The 17820-nt window shown below is 51.4% G+C and overlaps 1 protein-coding gene across 1 annotated transcript in view; it reads right to left on the bottom strand.

The window, feature by feature from the left end:
• Positions 1 to 17820, bottom strand: part of LOC119964246 (probable voltage-dependent R-type calcium channel subunit alpha-1E) — a 1062240-nt gene that overhangs the window by 325197 nt on the left and 719223 nt on the right. The window lies entirely within an intron of this gene.

The following is a 17820-nucleotide window of genomic DNA, read 5'->3' on the forward strand; positions in this document are numbered from 1 at the left end:
CCATGCTCCACACTGGGTGGACCTACGGATTTGTAAAGATAGCTTCCAGCGCCCACAATGGAGGTTGGAAGTTGGATTGCTTGCAGACGAGGGTGTGTGTGAGACTCAGGAAATGCATGCAGAATGAGGCGGTGTGTGAGAGACTCAGGAAATGCATGCAGAATTACCTGCAGGTAAATGATACCGGAGAAGTCTCAGCAGCTGTGCGCTGGGAGGCATTGAAGGCAGTGGTGAGAGAGGAGCTGATCTCAATCAGGGCCCATAGGGACAGGACAGACAGGGCAGAAATGGACCGACTGGTTCAGGAAATTTTACGAACGGACAGGAGCTACACGGAATCCCCGAGGCCAGAGTTACCCAGGAAACGACAGAGGCTGCAGGCCGAGTTCGGGATGCTGACTACAGATAAGGCTGTACAGTAGCTTAGAAAGGCAAAATGCGTGATATATGAGCATGGAGAGAAGGCCAGCAGAATGCTCGCGCAACAACTAAGGAAGAGAGAAGCGGCTAGGGAGACAGGAAGGATAGCTGATGGGGAAGGAAATCTGGTGGGGGACCCGGCAGGGCTAAACAAGGTGTTTAGGGACTTTTACAGTAAGCTATACACTTCGGAACCCCCCAGGGGACCGGAGGGGATGAGACGATTCTTGGACGGACTGATCTTCCCAAGAGTGGGCAGGGAGTTGGTAGACGGACTGGGGGCCCTGGTTGGGGTGCTGGGTGAGGGGGCTGAAGGTCATGCAGTCGGGTAAACCCCCGGGATCGGATGGATATCCAGTGGAACTTTACAAAAAGTTTGCCAAGATAGTGGGGCCTGTGCTGGTCAGGGTTTTCAATGAGGCAAGAGACAGAGGGGTCCGACCCCCGACGATGTCGCAGACCACTATTTTGCTTATTCTGAAACGGGAAAGACCCGGAGGCCTGTCGGTCTTATAGGCCGATCTCTTTGATCAACGCAGACGCTAAGTTACTGGCCAAGATCTTGGCGACTAGAATTGAGGATGTAATTGCGGAGGACCAAACTAGGTTCGTAAAGGGTAGGCAACTGGCGGCCAATCTAAGAAGGCTGCTTAATGTGATCATGATGCCCCCGGAGAGCAGGGAGGCAGAAATAGTGACAGGTATTAATGCGGAAAAGGCTTTCGACCGGGTCGAGTGGGACTATATGTGCGAGGTGCTGGGAAAGTCTGGGTTCGGGGAGAGGTTCATTGGCTGTGTTAGGCTGTTACTCCAGGCCCCAGAGGCTAGTGTGAGGACGAACAGGACGACATCAGATTATTTCAGACTACACCGAGGGACAGGGTTGCCCTCTCTTCCGACTGCTGTTTGCGCTGGCCATAGAGCTGCTGGCAATTGCTCTGAGAGCTTTAAAGGACTGGAAAGGTCCGGTCCGGGGGGGAGTGGAACATAAAGTCTCGTTATACGCGGGTGACCTGTTGTTATACGTAGCGGACCCAATGGTGGGGATGGACGGCATCATGGGAATCCTGAGGAAATTTGGCCGGTTTTCAGGATATAAAATGAACATGGCTAAGAGCGAGTTATTCGTAATTCAGGCGAGGGGGCAGGAGAGTAGACTGAAGGGGTTGCCGTTCAGGCTGGTAGGAGAAAGCTTTCGATACTTGGGGATACAGGTAGCACGGGCGGGACTGGGCAGGCTGCATAAGCTCAACTTGTCCCGATTGGTGGAACGAGTGAGGGAGGAGGTTCGGAGCTGGGATGCGCTCCCGCTGTCACTAGCGGGGAGGGTGCAGAGTGTTAAGATGACAATTCTCCCAAGATTCTTGTTCATATTTCAGTGTCTCCCCATTTTCAACCTGAGGTCCTTCTTTAAGAGGCTGAATAAAATTATCCTGGGATTTGTCTGGGTGAGGAAGGTGATGCTCGAAAGGAGCAGAGGGGAGGGGGGGCTGGCGTTGCCGAACTTTAGCAATTACTACTGGGCGGCCAACATAGCGATGATAAGGAAATGGATGGTGGGCACGGGGTCGGTCTGGGAGCGGATGGAGGCTGCTTCGTGCAGGGGCACCAGTTTGGCGGCCCTGGTAACAGTGCCTCTGCCGCTCCCGCTAGCGTGGTACTCCACCATCCCTATGGTGGTGGCGGCTTTGCAGGTCTGAGGCCAGTGGAGGAGGCATATAGGGGAAGTCTCTCGTCTTTTGTAATTTGATTTTGACTTAGTTTCTGTAACAAAGATGGTTGATTCTTGCATGCATAATTTTGATTCAGCTGCTTTGAGTTTCTTTATTGTGTTTGATTCTCTTTGAAATTGATGGGACTGATAAGAATCGGTCAAAGGGAGAGGGGTAGAACCTGCCAATCTGGTGTAATGACTTTTAAATTCAAACTGTGGGGGTCTGAGTTTGGGGGAGGAGACAGGATGGCGGGGAGGTGAGAAAAATGGTTCTATGTTTTGCCAGGTCTTGTTTAAAATTTCGGTCTTTTAATTCTGTGAGTTAAGTTGCGATGTTTGGGAAGAAAAGGGTTTTGGTGTTTTAATATATTTTTTCTTTCCTCTCTTCTGGTGTAATTTGATTTTGATTTACTGCTTTATGTATGATATCACAGAGGTAAGAACTTTTCAGATGTGATGGGGTGTTTTAGTTTCTGCAAGAATGATGGTTGATTCTTGCATGCATAATTTCACTGAAGCTGCTTGAAGCTTCTTCCTTTGTGTTGGATTCTGTTTGAAGGTGATAGGACTGATAAGAATCGGTTAAAGGGGGAGGGGTTTGCCTCCTTGCCTGCGTGTTGGGGGAGGATATGTTTGTTTTTTGGGATTGTTGTCACTGAGTTGAGTGCTTGTGTTATTTTTTTTATAAATGTTTTTTATTCAGTTTTCATGTTTTATATTGAACAAATTACAAATTGTTAGAGAGAGAGAAAAAAAAAAGAACACGCAAAAATTAACATATATATTTACAGGTGAGCATCTTCGTAGTAATAACTGTGGCCTCCCCCTTTTCGCCGGCATACATATTTTACATTCCCCAACATGTTTATTGGCATTTATTTAGTTTAGTTTTGGGCCTTAGCTAGCCATCAAACCCCCGTAACGAGCCCGTAGCCACCCCCCCCCCCCCCCCCCCCCCCCCCCCTCCCCGCCGGCTACCTTCCCCCGACTATTCTTCCTCTTGTACGTTGGCCACAAACAGGTCCCGGAACAATTGCATGAATGGCTCCCACGTTCTGTGGAAGCCGTCGTCCGACCCTCGGATGGCGAATTTGATTTTCTCCATTTGGAGAGAATCCGAGAGGTCGGACAGCCAGTCTGCAGCTCTGGGCGGTGCTGCTGACCGCCAGCCAAACAGGATTCTACGGCGGGCGATCAGGGAGGCAAAGACAAGGGCGTCCGCCCTCCTCCCCAGGAATAGATCTGGCTGGTCTGAAACCTCGAAGACCGCCACTATCGGGCATGGCTCCACCCTCACCCCCACCACTTTGGACATAGCCTCGAAGAAGGCTGTCCAGTACTCCACAAGTCTGGGGCAAGACCAGAACATGTGGGCGTGGTTGGCCGGGCCTCTTTGGCACCGCTCACATCTGTCCTCCACCTCCGGGAAGAACCTACTCATACGGTTTCTCGTTAAGTGGGCTCTATGTACCACTTTTAGTTGCGTCAGGCTGAGCCGTGCGCACGTGGAGGTGGAGTTGACCCTATGCAGTGCTTCGCTCCAGAGTCCCCACCCTATCTCCACCCCCAGGTCGTCCTCCCATTTCCTTCTTGTTGCGTCCAGTACGGTGTCGTCCCTATCTACCAGTCGGCCATACATGTCACTACAGTTCCCTTTCTCTAGGATACTTGCGTCCAGTAGGTCTTCCAGTAGTGTCTGTCGTGGCGGTTGTGGGTACGTCCTTGTCTCCTTTCGTAGGAAGTTTTTGAGCTGCAGGTACCGTAGCTCGTTCCCCCCAGCTAGCTGAAATTTCTCTGTCAGTTCGTCCAGTGTTGCGATCCTGTCGTCCGTGTATAGGTCCCTGACTGTCAGTGTCCCCCCGTCCTGTCTCCACCTTTTGAAGGTGGCGTCAGTCAGTGCTGGTTTGAACCTATGGTTGTTGCAGATGGGAGCCTTGTCCGACATTTTGTTCAGGCCAAATTGCTGCCGCAGTTGGTTCCAGGATTGGAGGGTGGCTGTCACCACTGGGCTGCTGGAGTGTTTTTTGGGTGGGGATGGGAGTGCTACCGTGGCGAGGGCCCGGAGGGAGGTCCCCATGCAGGAGGCCTCCTCCGCACGCACCCACTCGGCTTCTGGCTCCTGGATCCATCCCCTTACTCGCTCGGCTGTTGCCGCCCAGTGGTAGAATTGTAGATTCGGGAGGGCTAGCCCCCCCTGGATTTTGTTTTCTGTAGGACCTTCTTTGGGATCCTAGCATTTTTACCCCCCCATACGAACGCCATGATAAGTTTGTCCAGCGCTATGAAGAAGGCCTTGGGGATGTAGATCGGAATGGATCTAAACAGGAAGAGGAACCTGGGCAATACGTTCATTTTGATCGTCTGGACTCTTCCTGCGAGGGAGAGTGGGAGTGTGTTCCATCTTTGCAGGTCCTTTTTTACTTCCTCCGCCAGGCTGGTGAGGTTCCATTTGTGGATCCCTTTCCAGTCATGGGATCCCCAGGTAGCGGAATTTATGTCGGGCTTGTTTGAACGGCAGCCCCTTTAGTGCTGCCCCCCCGCCCTTGCTGGTGTACTGGGAAGATCTCGCTTTTGCTCATGTTGAGTTTGTAGCCCGAGAAGGCTCCAAACTCTTTCAGGAGCGCGATGATTCCGTCCATGCTGCTTTGTGGGTCCGAGATGTAGAGGAGCAGATCGTCTGCATAGAGTGAGACTCTGTGCTCTCTGCCTCCCCTTCGGATCCCCCTCCAATTTTTTGCTGCCCTGAGCGCAATTGCTAGCGGTTCGATTGCTAGTGCGAACAGCAGTGGGGACAGTGGGCATCCTTGTCTGGTGCCCCTGTGCAGCTGGAAGTATTGGGAGTTGGTATTGTTGGTCCGTACACTCGCCATGGGGGCGTTGTATAGGAGTTTTACCCACGCGGTGAACCCTGTTCCAAGCCCGAACCGCTCCAGTACCTCTATGAGGTATTTCCATTCGACTCTGTCGAAGGCCTTTTCTGCGTCCAGGGAGACGATCACCTCTTGTGTTCTCTCCCCGGAGGGGGTCATTATCACGTTCAGCAGGCGCCTGATGTTCGAGGTGAGCTGTCTACCTTTGACGAAGCCCGTCTGGTCCTCTGTGACCACCTCAGGTACACAGTCTTCCAGCCTTTTGGCTAGGATTTTGGCCAGTATTTTGGCGTCTGCGTTCAGCAGAGATATGGGTCTGTATGACCCACATTCCGTTGGGTCTTTGTCTTTCTTAGGTATCAGCGAGATTGAGGCCTGTGCTAACGTGGGTGGCAGTGTGCCCCTAGCTAGCGAGTCTGCGAACATCTCCCGCAGGTGCGGGGCCAGCGCTGTCGCAAATTTTTTGTAGAAGTCCGCCAGGAATCCGTCTGGTCCCGGCGCCTTCCCCGTCTGCATGGAGCTGATACTGTCCATGATCTCTCCCAGTGCTAGTGGTGCTTCCAGGTCCCGTTTCCTGCCCTCTCCCACGACTGGTATGACCAGTCCATCAAGGAACCGGTTCATCCCAGCCTTCCCCGTTGGGGGCTCTGAGGTGTACAGCTCTTGGTAGAAGGCCTTGAAGGTTTTGTTAATCCTCTCTGGTTCTGTTTCCAACATGCCTCTGGTACCCCTGATTTGCCCAATTTCTCTGGTGGCTGCCTGCTTTCTCAGCTGGTGTGCCAACAGGCGGCTGGCTTTGTCTCCGTGTTCGTACAGGGTCCCGCGCGCCTGGCGGAGTTGGTGCACTGCTTTCCTGGTGGAGAGCAGGTCAAAGTTCCTTTGTAGTTCTTTTCTCTCCGCCAGGAGCTCTACGGTCGGGGCCTCGGAGTATTTACGGTCTACCTCCAGTATGGAGTCGACCAGCTTCTGCCCAGCCACCCTTTCCTCCCTATCTCTTTGCGCTTTGAAGGCAATGATTTCCCCTCTTAGTACGGCCTTAAGCGCTTCCCAGAACGTGGAGGATGATACCTCCCCGTTTTGGTTGTTCTCCGTGTACTCCGCTATGGCCCACGCTATCCTTTCGCTGAAGGCCTTGTCAGCTAGTAAGGCACCGTCCAACCTCCATGTGGGGCGCTGGGCCCTTCCCGTCTCCAGCCGCACGTCCATGTAGTGTGGGGCATGATCTGATATCACAATTGCGGAGTATTCCACCTTGTCTATCCCTGGAAGCACCGTTTTCCCCACCACAAAGAAGTCAATTCTGGTGAACACGTTGTGTACTGGGGAGAAGAAGGAGAATTCTTTCTCCCCCGGGTGGGCGAACCTCCAGGGGTCCACAGCTCCCATCTGCTCCATAAAGTGACCGAGTTCCCTTGCCATGTTTGAGGTTTTCCCCGTTTTGGGGTTTGATCTGTCCGTCTTTGGGTCCTGTACACAGTTGAAGTCCCCCCCGATGATTAGTCGATGCGTCGCTATGTCCGGGATTTCTGCCATGGTCTTTTGGATGAAGCTCGTGTCGTCCCAGTTGGGCGCGTACACGTTGACTAGGACTACCGGCGCCCCATCCAGGGCCCCGCTGACCATGACATATCGCCCCCCTGGGTCTGTAACCGTCTTTGTCGCCCTAAACATTGTCCTCTTGCCGATCAGTATCGCCACCCCCCTGGCCCTTGTCCCATAGCAGGAATGGTAGGTTTGTCCCACCCAGCCCTTTCTTACCCGCAGTTGGTCCTGCTCCCTCAGATGCGTCTCTTGGAGGAAGACTATGTCGGCCCTCATATTTCTGAGGTGGGTGAGGACTCTGGATCTCTTCACTGGGCCGTTAAGTCCCCTTACGTTCCAGGTGATTATCCTGGTGGGGGGCTTCTGCCCCCTCGTTCCTGTGGGATTAACCATGTTTGTCTGGTGGACGAGCCCCTGCCCTCCGGGGTTTCCCTTTGTTAGGGGGCCGTCCAGGATGGCCGCTACCACTGCTCTCCCCATGCGTTCGGGTCTCTGCGCTCCGGCGTTTCCCCTTGTCTTGGGGGCACCCGCCATGGCCGTCCACTGTGTGTCCGCCACGCGGGTAGTCCCCTGCACTCTGGGGGGCCCCTTTGCCCACAGACCGTACTGGGTGGGTGCTTGCAGCGGTTCCTTGTTCCGAGTCCTTGGTTGTGGTACTTTGTAGCCCTGTTCCTTTTCTGGCCTCGTTTGTCCCTTTGACCCTACCTTTCCCCTCCCTATGTGCCCCCCCCCTGGTCTCTCCCTCTACCCTCCTCCCCTGTATACCCCTCCTTTGCTCCTCTATACCCTATTCCTGTCCCCGTTTGCTCTCCCGACTTTGGTGGGTGATCTCCCCCCTCCCCTGCCTGGCGCCTTCCCCCCTGTTGGGGGTGCGCAGCGGCCCTGCTTTGTTGCGTGCCCCCGGCGCTAGCTTTCCTGCTATTACGGTGGCTCCCCTCTCGGAGGTTGTTGTCTCGCTTCTCCTCTACCTGGCCTCTACGGTTTTCTGCCTGCTCTTCCCCCATCCTACCCATTGGCGTGTCGTTGCTCCTTGCCAGGGGCCCCTCGTCCCTACCTCCCCTGCTGTTCTTCCAGCCCGTGCTCCTCGACGAATCTACTCGCCTCAGCAGGGGCTGTAAAGAAATATTCCTTGTTTTGGTATGTGACCCAGAGCTTCGCTGGGTACAGCATACCAAAACGCACTTTGTTCCTGTAGAGAGCCGCTTTCGCTCTGTTAAACTCAGCCCGTTTCTTAGATGAGTGCTTGTGTTATTGCTAGGTGTGATAGAATCTGGCAGTCAGCAGGCTTTTTGACGGCAGAGGGTTGGAGATGCTGAGCTAGCTGGATAGTTGGTTCACGGGAGCAAAGTAGGGGAGAGCTGAGGAAAGACAAAGTGGGGGGGCGGGAGGGGGGTACTGCTGATGGGTAAGGGACAGTTCGGAGACTGGAGATGAAGATCAGATGGCAGTCGCCGCCGAGGGGCAGATCAAGCGAGGTGTGGATCACAGGCTAGGAGCTGGCCGAGGAAAGGTCATGGTTGACCGACAGGGGAGGGGGGCAAAAGCCCCCTCCCCCCGACGAGACTGGTTACATGGAATGTTTGTGGACTAAACAGACCGGTTAAGAGAGCTTGTGTGTTCGCACACCTGAGACAGTTAAAAGCGGACGTGGCTTTTACAGGAGACACACTTGAAGCTGGGAGACAAAATAGATTAAAGAAGGGATGGGTCGGGCAAGTATTTCACTCAGGACTAGACTTTAAAACAAGGGGGGGTGGCTATCCTGATTAATAAAAGGGTGACATTTGAGGTGGGGAGGATAGAGGTAGACCCGGGAGGCAGGTTTATTATGGTGAGTGGGAAGCTAGAGGGAACAGCAGTAGTGCTGGTGAATATATATGCCTCAAACTGGGATGATGTCACGTTTATCAGGAAGGTGCTGGGGAAGATCCCAGACCTTGACTCGCATTGGCTGATCATGGGGGGGGTGACTTTAATACGGTCCTGGACCCGAGATTGGACCGGTCGAGTGCTAGGTCGGGGAAACTATCAGCAATGGCAAAGGAACTGCGGGGGTTCATGGAGCCCATGGGAGGGGTAGATCCATGGAGATTTGAGAGATCAAGCAGCAGGGAATATTCATTCTACTCCCATGTACATAAGGTGTACCCCTGGATATATTTCTTTGTGTTAGATAAAACACTGGTAGCAGGGGTTGATGACACTGAGTACTCAGCAATTGTGGTCTCAGATCATGCACCACATTGGATAGTGCATTGGATACGGGCAGACACGGGAATGTCCCAGCGCCCGCAGTGGAGACTAGATACAGGGCTGTTAGCGGATGAGGAGATCTGTGAGTGAGTGAAAGAGGCCATTTGGGGGTACATAAAGATCAATGACATGGAAGAGACTGCAGCTGGGGTGGTCTGGGAGGCACTGAAAGTGGTCATTAGCGGGGAATGTATTTTGATTCGAGCCCACAGGGATAAAACTGAGCGGTCGGAGCTGGACAGAATGGTAGGAAAAATCCTACAGGTGAACAGGAGATATCGGAGTCTCCAAATGAGGAGCTCCTGAAGGAGCGTCAGTGACTTCAAATGGAGTTTGGGCTCCTTTCCACAGGTAAGGCGGAGGGTCAGCTGAGGAGGGTAAAATGAGCAATTTATGAAAATGGGGAGAAAGCTAGCAGGATGCTGGGACATCAGCTGAGGAAACAAGAGGAGGAGAGAGAAATAGGAAAATAAAGGATTTGAGGGGGAATACGGTGACGGAGCCGGGGGCGGTGAATGAATTGTTCCGGGAATTTTATAGCCGGCTATACAAGTCGGAACCCCTGGATGGGCAGGAGGTCATGAATCAATTCCTGGGGAGGTTAGAGTTCACAAAGGTAAATGAGGAGTTGGTGGAGGCGCTGGGGGGCCCGATTGGGCTTGGGGAGGTGATAGATGGGCTGGGGGCGATGTAGTCGGGTAAAGCCCCGGGACCTGATGGGTTCCCAGTGGAATTTCATAAGAAGTTCTCTGGGTTACTGGGGCCGCTCCTGGTTAAGGCTTTCAACGAATCCAAGGAGCTGGGAGTACTCCCCCCAACATTATCACAGGCATCAATTTCTCTCATCCTGAAACGTGACAATGATCCAGAGAGCTGTGGATCGTAGAGGCCAATCACTCTCTTGAATGTAGATGCCAAATTATTGGCAAAGATCCTGGCCACTCGAATAGAGGATTGTGTCCCGGAGATAATTGGGGAGGATCAGACGGGATTTGTAAAGGGCAGGCACCTGATATCCAACATTAGACAGCTTCTTAATATAATTATGATGCCAGCGGAGGGGCGCGAGGCTGAGGTGGTAGTTGCCATGGACGCGGTGAAGGCTTTCGACCGAGTGGAGTGGAAGCATCTGTGGGATTTTTTAGGCGTGTTTGGGTTTGGGCAGGGATTTGTGGAGTGGGTCCGGCTACTGTACCAGGCCCCGGTGGCAAATGTAAGAACTAACCGAGTTCGGTCAGAATACTTTCGTCTTTGTCGGGGGACAAGGCAGGGATCCCCGCTCTTCCCATTACTGTTTGCCATGGCCATAGAACCCTTAGCAATGGCTCTGAGAGCAGCGAATACCTGGAGGGGAATAGTAAGGGGTGGGGGGGGGGGGGGGGGGGGTGGAGCACAGGGTCTCTCTCTATGCGGATGATTTTCTGCTTTATATCACGGACCCGTTGGGGGGGTTGACCGAAATCATGGAGGTATTAGGAGAATTTGGGCGATTTTCAGGCTATAAGTTAAACATGGGAAAAAGCGAGATGTTCGTGATTCAGGCACGGGGGCAGGAAAAGTGGCTGAACGAGCTACCTTTTAAAGTGGTTGGGAAGAGTTTTAGGTATGTGGGGATTCAAGTGGCCAAGGATTGGGGGCAGCTTCAAAAGTTAAATTTGGGCAAAACAGTGGATCAAATGAGAAGGGATTTTTGTAGATGGGCCATGCTACCACTGACGCTGGCGGGGAGGGTTCAGACGGTGAAGATGACGGTCCTTCCGAGACTGCTTTTCTTTTTTCAATGTCTCCTGATTTTTGTCCCAAAGGCTTTTTTCAGAAGTATTAATGTGGCGATATCGAGGTTTATATGTGCAGGTAAAACCCCGAGAGTAAAGAGGGCACTCCTGGAACAGGCCCGCGGGGAAGGAGGCTTGGCTCTCCCCAGCTTTATTAACTATTACTGGGCTGCCAACATATCGATGGTCAGGAAGTAGGTAGTGGGGAAGGGGTCGGTCTGGGAGCGGATAGAGGCAGCATCCTGCAAAGGTACGAGTCTGGAGGCTTTACTGACCGTTCCCGCCGGCTCGGTACTCCACAAGTCCTGTGGTGGTGGCAGCCCTGAGGATGTTGGGGCAATGGAGGCAGCACATGAGACTGGAGTCTCAGTGTGGTCACCGATCTGTGACAATCACCGGTTTGTTCCGGGGGGGCTGGATGGGGGCTTTAACATATGGCAGTGGGCAGGGATTGAGAGGTTTAGGGATCTATTCATCCAGGAGGGCTTCCCGACCTTGGAGACATTAGAGGAGGAGTTTGACTTGCCGGGAGGGAACGGGTTCAAGTGAGAGACTTTGTAAGGAGACAGGTCCCAAGCTTTCCTCGCCTCCCCCTGAGGGGACTACAGGATAAAGTGCTGTCAAAAACAGGGGTTGGAGGTGGAAAGGCTTTGGAGATATGCAGGGAATTGTTAGATGGGAAGGGGCCCCTACCAGAGAAGTGAAGAGGAAGTTGGTAGAGGTGTTGGGAGGGGAGCTGGAAACTGAACTAGAACATAGAACATAGAACATAGAACAGTACAGCACAGAACAGGCCCTTCGGCCCTCAATGTTGTGCCGAGCCATGATCACCCTACTCAAACCCACGTATCCACCCTATACCCGTAACCCAATAACATCCCCCTTAACCTTACTTTTATTAGGACACTACGGGCAATTTAGCATGGCCAATCCACCTAACCCGCACATCTTTGGACTGTGGGAGGAAACCGGAGCACCCGGAGGAAACCCACGCACACAGGGGGAGGACGTGCAGACTCCACACAGACAGTGACCCAGCCGGGAATCGAACCTGGGACCCTGGAGCTGTGAAGCATTTATGCTAACCACCATGCTACACTGCTGCCCTCTGCTACCCTGCTGCCCTCTGCTACCCTGCTGCCCTCTGCTACCCTGCTGCCCTGAACTGTGGGAAAAAGTCTTGAAAAGGGTAAATGCATCCTTGTCCTCTGCAAGACTCAGCTTGATTCAGTTCAAGGTAGTCCACAGGGCCCACATGACGGTAGCTCGGATGAGTAGGTTCTTCGAGGAGGTGGAGGACAGATGTGGGCGGTGTGGGGGTAGCCCTGCCAACCATTTAAATATGTTTTGGGCATGTCCGAAACTGAGGGAATTCTGACAGGGATTTGCAGATGTTATGTCAGAAGGCCTGGAAGGTAGAGTAACTCAGAGTCCAGAATTAGAAATATTTGGAGTGTCGGAAGATCTGGGGGCAAAGGGGCGGAGGGAGGCCGATATTCTGGCCTTTTCCTCCCTGGTGGCCCGGAGACGGATCTTGCTGAGATGGAGGGACTCGGAGCCCCCAAAATCAGGAGTGTGGGTCAGTGAGGGGCCTCACGGTAGCATGGTGGTTAGCATCAATGCTTCACAGCTCCAGGGTCCCAGGTTCGATTCCCGGCTGGGTCACTGTCTGTGTGGAGTCTGCACGTCCTCCCTGTGTGTGCGTGGGTTTCCTCCGGGTGCTCCGGTTTCCTCCCACAGTCCAAAGATGTGCGGGTTAGGTGGATTGGCCATGCTAAATTGCCCGTAGTGTAAGGTTAATGGGGGGATTGTTGGGTTACGGGTATACGGGTAACGTGGGTTTAAGTAGGGTGATCATTGCTCGGCACAACATCGAGGGCCGAAGGGCCTGTTCTGTGCTGTACTGTTCTATGTTCTATGATATGGTAGAGTTTCTCACTCTGGAGAAAATCAAGTTTGCTTTAAGAGGATCAACACAGGGATTCCCCCAGAGTTGGCAGCCGTTCATCGATTTCTTTAACAAAAACTGAACGTCAGCAGTAATAATAATAATAATAATCGCTTATTGTCTAAAGTAGGTAAGGGGGGAAAGGGAAAAGGGGGGAGAGGAAAATAGGAGGCATGGTAATGTTAAATAAGGACAGGGAATTTAGTATACCTGCAACAGTAGTGATCTATACCTGCAACAGTAGTGAACTCGCCAACATTGAGGGCATTTAAAAGTTTATTGGATAAGCATATGGATGATAAGGGCATAGTGTAGGTTAGATGGCCTTTAGTTTTTTTCCATGTCGGTGCAACATCGAGGGCCGAAGGGCCTGTACTGCGCTGTATCGTTCTATGTTCTATGTTCTATACGGGTAATTGGGGATAGGGCGGGAGAAGTGGGGTATGTGGTCTATTGTTTGATGTTATTTTGTGCGTCGACCAGCGCGGTTGTTTTAGAAATGTCAATATGTTAAATTGTGAAAATTACAAATGCTTCAATAAAATATATATATTTTTTTTAAGTGTGCAGTAGGAAATGCGGTAGACAAATCTGACACAGCAATCCCACAGTAGTCTGATAATTATTTTTTTATTAAAACATTAAAAAAAAAAAATTTAGTGTACTCAATTCATTTTTTCCAATTCAGCGGCAATTTAGAGTGGCCAATTCACCTACCCTGCACATCTTTGGGTTGTGGAGGCAAAACCCACGCAAACACAGGGAGAATGTGCAAACTCCACACGGACAGTGACTCAGAGCCGGGATCGAACCTGGGACCTCGGCGCCGTGAGGCAACAGGGCTAACCCACAGTAGTGTGATAATAACCGGATCATTTGTTTTAGTAATCATGGCTCGGGAGTAAATATTCACCTGACATGCAAGGGGAATGTTTCCAAATTTGGAACTTTTTCCCGAATACTGCCATGGGACCATTTAAATCTACCCGCATTTGCTGACGGAGCATCCATTTAATATCTTACCTGAAAGCTGGCAGACCCACCAGTACAGCGCTTCCTCATTACTGATCCTGCGACAGTGCAGCACTCCCTCAGCACTGACCCTCTGACAGTGCAGCACACTTTCAGTACTGACCCGACGACAATGCAGCGCTCCCTCAGTACTGACCTCTGACAGTGCAGCACTCCTTCAGCGTTGACCCTCTGACAGTGCAGCACTCCCTCAGTACTGACCCCCTGACAGTGCACCACGCCCTCAGTACTGACCTCTCTGACAGTGTAACACTCCTTCAGTACTGACCCTCTGACAAGACAGCAATCCCTCAGTACTGATCCTCTGACAGTGCAGCACTCCCTCAGTACTGACCCTGACAGTGCAGCTCTCCCTCAGTACTGACCCTGACAGTGCAGCACCCCTTCTGCGTTGACTCTCTGACAGTGCAGCACTTCCCTGTACTGACCCACCGACAGTGCAGTGCTACCTCACTACTGACCCTCTGACAGTGCAGCACTCCCTCAGTACTGACCCTCCCATGGTGCAGCATTCCCCTATACCAGGAGTGGGCAAACTACGGCCCGCGGGCCGCATGCGGCCCGCCAAAGGTCTTTATGCGGCCCACCAAGATCAAGTCATAAAAAATTTTTTTTTTTAAATAAAAGATTTTTTATTTTTTTATTTTTTTTTTAAATTTTAAGGTTGATGGGGGGGGCTGTTGGGTTACTGGTATAGGGTGGATACGTTGACTTGAGTAGGGTGATCATTGCTCGGCACAACATGTGTTTCATGTGAAGTTTCTACTTTAAAATATTAATTAATAAAAATTGCTTTTTTTTTCTTTAAAAACCTTTTATTTTGGCTATTTTAAATATTAATTATTTTACTTAATATACTATGCGGCCCTTTAAAATTGTGAATTTCTGAATGTGGCCCTTGCACGGAAAAGTTTGCCCACCCCTGCCCTATACTGACCCACTCACAGTGCAGCACTGCTGCCTCACAGCTCCAGGGACCCGGGTTCAAGCCGGCCTCGGGTGACTGCGTGGAGTTTGGACTTTCTGCCCGTGTCTGCATGGGTTTTCTCTGGGTTTTCTGGTTTACTCGACTCTTTATTAGTGTCATAAGTAGGATAACACTGCAATGAAGTTACTGTGAAAGGCCCCTGGCCGCCACATTCCGGCGCCTGTTTGGGTACACATAGGGAGAATTCAGAATGTCCAAATTACCTAACAAGTATGTCTTTCAGGACTTGTGGGAGGAAACCGGAGCACCCGGTGGAAACCCACGCAGACGCGGGGAAAACGTGCAGACTCCAGACAGACAGTGACTAAAGGGGGGAATCAAATTTGGGGCCCTGGCGCTGTGAGGCAGCAGTGCTAACCACTATGTTACCGTTTCTTCCCACAGTCCAAAGATGTGCAGGTTAAGTGGATGGCCATGCTAAATTGCCCCCTTTTGTCCAAAAGGTTAGGTCGGGTTACGGAGATAGGGTGGAGGTGTGGGCTAAACTAGGGTGCGCTTTCCAAGGCCGGTGCAGACAGGATGGACAGAATGGCCTGCTTCTGCACTGTAAATTCAGTGATTCAGTACTGACACTCCCAACTACTGATCCTCCAAAAGTGCAGCGCTCCCTCAGCACTGTCCCTCTGATACTGCACCACTCTCTCCTTACTGACTCTCTGACAGTGTGGCACTTCCTCAGTAGTGGCCCTCTGACTGTGGAGCACTCCCTCAGTACTGTCCCTCCTATGGTGCAGTATTCCTCTGCACTGACCCTCTGACCATGCAGCGCTCTCTTAATACTGACCCTCTGACCGTGCAGTACTCCACACAGAACTGACTGTCCCATTGTACAGAACTACACTGTACTGACCTGCCAACAATGCAGTACTCCCTCACTATTGACCCTGTGACAGTGCAGCACTCCCTCAGTACTGGCCCACTGACCCCTCTGATCGTACAACACTCCCTCAGTACTGTCCCTCCCATGGTGCAGCAGTCCCCTGTATTGACCCTGGCCATGTAGGACTCCCTCAATACTGACCCCTCTGACAGTGCAGCATTTCATAGAACATAGAACAGAACAACGCAGTATAGGCCCTTTGGCCCACAATGTTGTGCCGACCATTTCTCCTAATCCAAGATTAACCTAATCTACACCCCTTCAATTTACTGCTGTCCATGTGCCTGTCCAAGAGTCGCTTAAATGTCCCCAATGACACTGACTCCACCACCTCTGCTGGCAGTGCATTCCACGCACCCACCACACTCTGTGTAAAGAACCGACCTCTGACATCTCCCCTATACCTTCCCCCAGTCACCTTAAAATTATGTCCCCTCGTGACAGCCATTTCCGCCCTGGGGAAAAGTCTCTGGCTAGCCACTGGATCCATGCCTCTCATCATCTTGTACACCTCTATCAAGTCACCTCTCTGCCTTCTTCGCTCCAGTGAGAAAAGCCCTCGCTCCCTCAACCTTTCTTCATAAGACATGCCCTCCAGTCCAGGCAGCATCCTGTTAAATCTCCTCTGTACCCCCTCCAATCCACATCCTTCCTATAATGAGGCGTCCAGAACTGGACACAATATTCCAAGTGTGGTCTAACCAGGGTTTTATAAAGCTGCAGCAAAACCTCGCGGCCTGAAACTCAATCCCCCTGTTAATGAGAGCCAACACACCATACACCTTAACAACCCTATCAATGGATGGCAACTTTGAGGGATCGATGTACGTGGACACCAAGATCCCTCTGTTCCTCCACACTTCCAAGAATCCTGCCTTTAACCCTGTATTCAGCATTCAAATTCGACCTTCGAAAATGAATCACTTCACATTTACCTAGATTGAACTCCATCTGCCACTTCTCAGCCCAGCTCTGCATCCTGTCAATGTCCTGTTGTAACCTGCAACAGCACTCGACGCTATTGACAACTCCACCAACCTTGGTGTCATCGGCAAATTTACTAATCCACCCTTCCACTTCCTCACCCAAGTCATTTATAAAAACCACAAAGAGCAGAGGTCCCAGAACAGATCCCTGCGGGACACCACTGGTCACCGACCTCCAGGCGGAATACTTTCCATCCACTACCACTCACTGTCTTTTTCGGCCAGCCAATTCTGTATCCAGACAGACAAATTTCCCTGAATCCCATGCCTCCTAACTTTCTGAATGAGCCTACCATGGGTAACCTGATCAATTGCCTTACTGAAATCCATATACACCACATCCACTGCCCGATTTTCATTCATGTGTCTCGTCACATCCTCAAATAATTCAATTAGGCTTGTGAGGCATGACCTGCCCCTCACAAAGCCATGCTGACTATCTTTAATCAAACTATGTTTTTCTAAATAATCATAAATTCTATCTCTCAGAATCCTTTCCAATATTTTGCTCACCATAGACGCAAGACTGACTGGTCTGTAATTCCCAGGGATTTCCCTATTCCCTTTCTTGAACAGGGGAACAATATTTGCCTCCCTCCAATCATCCAGTACTACTCCAGTGGAGAGTGATGGCGCAAAGATCATCACCAATGGCGCAGAAATTTCCTCCCTTGCTTCCCGTAGTACCCTTGGGTGTACCCCGTCAGGCCCAGGGAACTTATTTATCTTGCTGCTTTTCAAAATTTCCAGCACATCCTCCTTCTTAATATCAACCTGTTCAAGTCTATTAACCTGGTTCAGACTGTTCTCATGAGCAACAAGGTCCCTTTCTCCAGTGAATACTGAAGCAAAATATTCATTTAGGGCCTCCCCTATCTCCTCAGACTCTAGGCACAAGTTCCCTCCACTATCCCTGATCGGCCCGACTGACTCTGATCATCCTCTTATTTCTCACGTAAGTGTAGAAGGCCTTGGGGTTTTCCCTAATCCTTCCCACCGGAGCTTTTTCATGCCCCCTTCTAGCTTTCCTAATCCATTTTGAGTTCCTCCCTGGCTACCTTGTAATCCTTTAGAGCCATGCAGATCCTTGCTTCCTCAACCCTACGTAAGCTTACTTCTTCCTCTTGACGAGAAGCTCCACTTCTCTTGTCATCCAAGGCTCCTTCACCTTACCATTCCTTCCTCATCTCAGTGGGACAAAACTATACAGCACTCGCAGCAAGTGCTGCTTAAACAACCCCCACTTGACTTTTGTGCATTTCCCCAAAAATAACTGTTCCCACTTTATGCTCCTCAGCTCCTGTCTAATAGCAGTATAATTTCCCCTCCCCCAATTAAATACCTTCCCAAACGGTCTGTTCCTATCCCTCTCCATGACTATGGTAAAGGTCAAGGAGTTGTGGTCACTGTCA

Source organism: Scyliorhinus canicula, chromosome 4, assembly GCF_902713615.1.
Source record: "Scyliorhinus canicula chromosome 4, sScyCan1.1, whole genome shotgun sequence".
Lineage (NCBI taxonomy): Eukaryota > Metazoa > Chordata > Chondrichthyes > Carcharhiniformes > Scyliorhinidae > Scyliorhinus > Scyliorhinus canicula.